The sequence below is a fragment of the Aquila chrysaetos genome, chromosome 7 (genome assembly GCF_900496995.4).
Source record: "Aquila chrysaetos chrysaetos chromosome 7, bAquChr1.4, whole genome shotgun sequence".
In the NCBI taxonomy this organism is placed as follows: domain Eukaryota; kingdom Metazoa; phylum Chordata; class Aves; order Accipitriformes; family Accipitridae; genus Aquila; species Aquila chrysaetos.
This window is the reverse complement of record NC_044010.1, coordinates 21,269,736-21,275,875: the sequence shown is the minus strand read 5'-3', so window position 1 is coordinate 21,275,875 and position 6,140 is coordinate 21,269,736. Positions and strand designations below refer to the sequence as shown.

At 38.1% G+C, this 6,140-nt stretch overlaps 1 long non-coding RNA gene across 2 annotated transcripts; it reads left to right on the top strand.

Moving 5' to 3' along the window:
• Positions 1 to 320: 320 nt before the first annotated feature.
• On the top strand, positions 321 to 5,499 carry LOC115343893. Of its 2 annotated transcripts, XR_003924322.1 has the most exons (4): positions 321 to 405; positions 2,532 to 2,653; positions 4,602 to 4,729; positions 4,830 to 5,499. It is a non-coding gene; the product is annotated as an uncharacterized LOC115343893 (long non-coding RNA). The 2 variants fall into 2 exon arrangements; XR_003924321.1 differs by lacking the exon at positions 4,830 to 5,499 and having other exon boundaries at positions 4,602 to 4,791.
• Positions 5,500 to 6,140: the final 641 nt, after the last annotated feature.

The following is a 6,140-nucleotide window of genomic DNA, read 5'->3' as shown; positions in this document are numbered from 1 at the left end:
GCTGCTTCTGTTTCTCAGCTCCTGCTGAACCCAGCACTCAGCTAAATGTGCTGCCTTCTGCAGGGGCAAGGATCCCACTTTCCCCAGAAAAATGGGGTCCTGCTGCCTTCTGGCTGCTGATTCGGCTCTGCGGGAATTTAGCTCCCAGCTCTGTGATCCCACTTGCCTGCAAGCACAGCAGGAGCAGGAGCTGCTAGCTCTCCTGCAAGCATAATTTCCATCTATTTAAAGAGCTGTGATTCACAAATCATGAGAACTCCAAATTTAGCAAAGCAAATTTTAGAAAAGCAGGAGTCCTGCCCCTTCTCCCCACTTGGTCTCAGATCTCAGGAGAAGCCTGAGCAAAGGCATAAACCCACCAACTTGCCAGAAGCCAGGTGCAGACTGGGGAAACTGCTTTAGAAGGTAATTTGATATTTTAAATTCAGTTAGGAAAGGGATGAGAAAGCAAGCATGGAAGATACACAGTTCATTTAAGAAGAAACATGTAAACAGCATTTTTATTAGGTCATCCTGGAGAAGATGTGTTTGTTACCTTGACAAAAATGCTTTATCTCCGTTACTGAGATCTGCATAATAGATTGACTGGCAGAGCTATTAATTGATCTTTTGTATTTCTGATCTCACTGGGGCCACCAAGCATTCTTAACGTTTTCTAATTTCTCATCATGACATCTATTATGTTCACCTCTGAGATGTCTAAATGTAGTCCATGTATAATGGCAATGTTATGTAAAATGCAACATGACAGGAATATTTAGAATTGTTCAAAGCTGCACTGTGGAAACCAACCTTATTTGTGCTAGCCATCCAATATGGGATTTGGATGTTTTGGTTTTCTACAGACATACTGAGAAACTGAACTACATAAGGGTTTAGACATTGCAGGTGGGCTAGTGACATATCCCTTGTGGCTCCACTACGAACAGAAAACCAAACACAAACAAAAATAATCTATACAGGAGGAGGAACAGCCACGCTGACAGAGATTGTTTGACATTAGAAAAGCACAGCTACAGCTGCCTACTCTTTGTTACAGTGTCTACGGTAAATCTGGGATAATGCTCACACAAGAAACAAAGAACTACCACAGAGGACTCTTAAATAGGAGAAATAGATTCTGAAAGGTGTCAATTTAAGTAATTTAACTACAGCAAAGGAAAAATAAAACAGTTCTCTAAAATCTGAGCCTTTGAATTACAGAAAACAGCTGTGAGAAAATCTAGCCTTTCTTCGAAGCAGCAGAGCAGGACAGTTGTACGATACAGGCAAGAAGCTGTATTCATAAAATATAATGTGCTTTACTTATCTATATAGCACAGTGTCAATAAAAAACTCAAATCTACTGTTCCTGTGCCTGAACTGTCAACAGAGTTGTGCAGCGTGGTTGGACTAGATGATCTTTAAAGGTCCTTTCCAACCCAAGCCATTTCATGATTCTGTGACTCTATTATATGGTCTTCAGCATGGCAAAATGACCTGTGTTCACAGAAACATGTACAGCTTATTGGTTCATTGGTGTTGTCTTGCTCTAGTGCCATATAGTAGCTACCTCACAGGTCTTACCCAGCCTGGGAAGGTTAAGAGAGTAGCCACTTAACAGAAGAGCACATTGTACTACCAGGGGGGCTCTGCGGGTTATGATTACGTAGGAAAATTGGTAAGACACTGTTTTAGGACTTGTAGAATTCGTAACTCAAAAGATGTTCCAAACTACACTGAAAATAAACATAGTTTATTCTTCTGCCAGCTGAGAGGAGGGAATCCAAGTTTCTTTTGGATTTACCAAATGTCTGGAAAAAAATGCCCAGTCTGAAAAACTCAATGTGAAGAACAATTTGAACACAACATGTAATATCTGTGGTGCAACTTTCTCTAACATATCTAAGAAAGACCTACAACATTGCTCACACTCCAAATTCATCCACACATAGATTAACTAGTAGTGCTATAGGAACATGCAGAAACATCCCTTTTTGGCTTTGCATTAAAGTGTATTATCTCCCAAATATCTGCAAGCCACATCTTCCTTTTTTGTCAGACAAACAGAACAGTTATTAAAAGACTTCTTGTAATAAAGAATTAAGATAAAGATATTAAACATGTGCAGCTTTAAGGCAACTAGATCATTGGTTCCTACATCCCATCACAAAAACAATAGATCCTTTTCTGAAACATATCAGAGCAAAAATCTGTGAAGAACATCTGGGGGCCAGAACTAGCAAAATATAACATGAGAGCAGAAAGATTAAATTTTTTTATTTTATTTTATTTTGGAATTTGGATCTCACTCTAGTCTTTCTCAGCAGAGGATCTGAATCAAATCACAGTGCAGACAGAATAGGTTGTGGACTGAATAGATTAAATGAATGGCAACAATTTTTCGGGCTCATATGATACTTACCCAGCATTTTAGCATAATTCAAGAATAAAATACCTTGCCTACTGATTGTAGTGTATAACTTCTCTGCACTCACATGTGATGACTGAGAGGTGGCCAAATATCTAATCAATATTTTAAAGGTTTTGAGGATCTGACATCCATGGAACTGCAAATTGATAAACCTACCAGGAAAATGAGTAGAAGCATTATCAAGGAACTGAGGGACTGCTGCACAAACAGGAAAAGAAAAATCAACACATCCTTTGAAGGGTAACTCCGGACACACAGATTGTTAGATTTTTTTAAAGGAGTTGAAGGAATATGGATAAAAGAGGCCTTTTTAATGCTAATCTCCATGAATTTCAGAAAAGTTCTCACCACAGGCTCTTACGGAAAACATACAATCATGAAATAAGAGAAAAGGATCTTCCATAGACAAATAATTGGTTAAAAGAAAGGAAAAAAAGGTATTAGTGAATGGGGAGTTTTCATAGCAAAGGAAAAGTCCATGGGGGTCTATGCTTTTTCTTTTCAGCATATTCATAAGTGATCTGGAAAAGGGCATGGCAAAATTAGCTGATGATGCCAAGTTATCAAGGAGGATGGTATAGATTATGGTTGAGTGAACCACTGTCAAAGGACCTAGCAAAGGACACAGTAGCTAATGATAAAGGCAGTTGAAATTCAAGATAGGTAGATGTAATGTGTTGCACAAAAATAATCCTAGCTTGATATATGAAATGATCAACTCTAACATAACTATTGCTATTTTGGAATGAGATCTTGGAGGGACAGCAGTCCTAAACTGAATGCTTGGTGGTGGGTGAAAAAAAAACAAACAGAAAAGAGAGCAAAACTCTCATGATTTATAACCCTGTGTTACGGATGCACAACTAACCAAATTCAACAGGTGTTAAAACTCAGATTTATTCTTCAGCAAAAGTTAGTCAGAAGTCCGGTAACATTTTATAAAACCACAGGCTCAATGATGTAAAGAGAATTAATACTACACGGCTGACTTAAGAATCCCCAAGATTTAAAGTGATGGCTCAAAATGCGCATATCACTCACCAAAAAGCTGAGGGCTCTCTCCCTCGAGGAGTTACCTCGGGCGGTGCCCCGACCCGAGGGGGAGTCCCCGACTGCAGACCCGCTGCTCCAAGGAGGACTGATTCCCACATGTCCTCCGGTGGGACCCCGTTTATACCCCTGTCGAATCTGACCTGTGGTCATTTAATTCTATTGGCCAGGAGGGTCACCTCAGGTGTACCTGGCACATCTCAATTGGCCAGTTCAAATTTCAACCTGCAGCCTCCAGGGTTTCCTTCCCCTTCTCCCTTCCTGGAGAAGTTTTGTTTCCTGCTGGCACATGGTGGGGGGCGGAATGTACTGCCTCACCTTGTATAAATCTGTAGTACACCCACAACTTAAAATTGTGTACAGGTCTGATCTTTTGCAACTTGGAAAGAGTAACATGGAAGTGATAAAAGTTCAGGCAGGGACAAAAAGGATGTGAAAGGTATGAAATTGTTTCTATAAGGGGACTTAATCAACTAGGACTCCTGAGCTTGAAAAGTTAAAAATAATAGGAGTTGCAATAGAGATCACTAAAATCAAGAGTGGCATAACTAGAATGATGAAGAAATTGTATCTTCCCACATAAGAACTAGGAAAGTTACCAGGTGTTGAGTGCAAAACACAAAACAAAGGATCTTCTTACCATTAAGCTGTGGAACTTCCCGAAGCAGGATGATGTGAATGTTGAAAATTCAGATGCCTCCTATGGGTTAAGTTCTTGGGAGGGAAAATTCATCACACCTTATACGAAAAGAAATAACTTCTGGCACAGGTAGTCCTTGAGCCACAAACTTTTGGAATGTGAGAGGAGATTTTGTACGTAGAGTCTTATGATACCCTTCGATCCACATCTACTAATGGCCATTGTCAGATCCTACCTCATTTAATTTAAGTATTATCCAGTATGACTATGTTCTTATCCCAAAAATTTGCCAGGCACATTACAAAAATGAGTCCAAGAAAAGAACCATTCTTGAGAAAAATTAGAAATCAGGGCCTACAGAGCTCAAGGGAAACATTTAAGATAAATGTAAGTGTAAGAATATTTTAGTTTACTAGACATACTTTCCAATCCGTTTGTATTAGATGCTTAATGATATTTATTTTACTTCCTTTTTCAATATTTCTCAGCTCTCTGCAGGAAAAAGTTGGATCTGAAGGTGAAGATGCTAAGGAAGATCAGGTAAAGATCACAAAGAAAAACAGTAAAGAAGTATTTCAGAACAAAGAACTGGTAGCCTATTCTGACTTTAAAAGACCACATGAAATGTAAGAAGAGCAGAAGAGAAAAATGATACAAATGCACAGCTGAGAACTATAAACAGAAAGGATGAAGGAAGTGTTAAAAATGTTTTTTTTCTTTCTTCAGAATTGTGAATCTGACAGCACACCTTCCCTACTTAAACAAGAAAGGACAGGCTAAACCTCTTCTTGCTTTTACCCCTTCTCTTAAAAGCCTCAAGCAATCTCTCCACAGAACCACATCCTTCCAACACTTAAGAAGAGGATCCCTAAACCTGTTAAAGGCACTTTGCTAACAAAATGATTTAGGTAAATTGTTTCAAGAAGTTTCAGGGAAACCAAATTTAAACTTCACTTTGAATTTTAGAGTATCCATACTTCCAACATTTGAGAACAAGAAACAAGTAAATCTGGCTTAGCAAAGAGTAAAGCCAGGCTTTATTCTTCTCTCCAGCTACATTGTTCTTTTCATCGAGTAGTTTTTAAAAATAGATTTCTGTGAGATTCTCTGCGTAATCACACCACTGAAACTCCTGCTGGGCAGCTGTGTAAAACAGTCGCTTAAACTACCCTGCATAGGCACGGTGATTTCTGTACATGTGGTATTTTCTACGGTAAGTTCTTAAAGAAATAATTTTCATCGTCATCAGAGGTTTGATTCATGACAAGAGCATTTAGTTTCTCTTAAGTGAAAAATTATTGCTTGTGTCTTTTGTAAAGACTAAAATCCTACATATTTCATTTGTAAATCTTAAAAAGCAGAATAAGAACAAACACACTGGAAATCTAAGTCTTTGGCTGTAACTCTTTTTCAAAACATAAAATCCTTGAAGTAGAAAAAAAAAAGGAGAAATATCTTACTTCTTACCTTGGCAAACTTCCTCTGTAGAATCAAAAAGAGATAAGCCTACATGGGAGGAAGAAAATGGAAGAGGATTGTCATAGCAACCAGTTAAGAACATATTCAACACAGGAAACAATCTGATTAATCTTCTTTTTTTAAGAACCACAGGACATACTGCACCATCCACTTGAGTAACAGGACATTTTTTAAAAGACAGTAAATTAAATATCACTTCATTAAAATTTGTAGTTTATTTGCAGAGCTTTTGACTCATTCAGTGCATCCACAGCTTATAGGGCCATAAATGAAAATGAAAATAGCTAGGTCTTCTGTTTGTTTAAATTGCCTAGGCTCTAATCAAACCCAAAGATTTTTGGTAGGAGACAATGAAAAGGTGATATTACTTTTAAAATTTAGGAATAGATACTCTTCACTGAAAATAAGAGTATTAGAAAATTAAACTAGCCCAGGGCTAGAGACTAAAGAATGTAATCCCAACATTCCTTCTTTCCTATTTTTTTGCAAGCCAATCTACTATGCTACAGAAATCTCGGTGGCTTCTGAACAATATCTTCATGCATGAAACCACATTTT